The following is an 812-nucleotide window of genomic DNA, read 5'->3' as shown; positions in this document are numbered from 1 at the left end:
AGAGTCCTAGGATTGAGTACCGCATTAGGCTCCCTGCTCAGTGGCAAATCTTCTTCTGCCTGTGCTCCTCCCCCTACCTCTTCTCTCTCTCTCTCGCTCTCATTTTCTCTTTCTCTCTCAAATAAATAAATAAAATCTTTAAAAAAAAAAAAAAGATAGTCTCATCAAAAAATGATGCTGGGAGCACAGCACAACTACACTGTAAAAGAATAAACTGTATTATGTATGTTCTAATGCCATGTATAAAATAACTCAAAATGGATTAAGCACCTAAACATGAGACTGGAAACCACACAAATCCCAGAAGACAGCACAGGCATTAATTTTTCTGATATCAGCTAGAGCAACATTTACTAGATACATCTCTTAGGTCAGGGAAATGAGAGAAAATAGACAATTAGGACTATATCAAAATAAAGAACTTTTACACAGCAAACAAAAAATCAACAAAATAAAAAGGCAGCCTTCACCAATAAGAACAACACTTGCATACGATATATTTGATAAGGGATTAATATCCAAAATCTATAAAGAACTTCACATAATTTAACACCAAAAATCCAATGCAATTTTTTTAAAAAAAGGGCTTAGGGCCATTTTGCAAAAGAACATACATTTGATAATTTACTTTCTCTGCTTCACTTATTTCACTCAGCATAATCTCCTCCAGTCCTGTCCATATTGATAGAAAAGTTGGGTATTCATCCTTTCTGATGGAGGCATAATATTCCATTGTATATATGGACCATACTTGAGGAGCATAAGGAATAACATAGAGGACATTAGGCGATGGAATGGAAAAATGAATTGGG

This window comes from Lutra lutra, chromosome 3 (genome assembly GCF_902655055.1).
Source record: "Lutra lutra chromosome 3, mLutLut1.2, whole genome shotgun sequence".
Classification (NCBI taxonomy): domain Eukaryota; kingdom Metazoa; phylum Chordata; class Mammalia; order Carnivora; family Mustelidae; genus Lutra; species Lutra lutra.
This window is presented reverse-complemented; position numbering follows the sequence as displayed.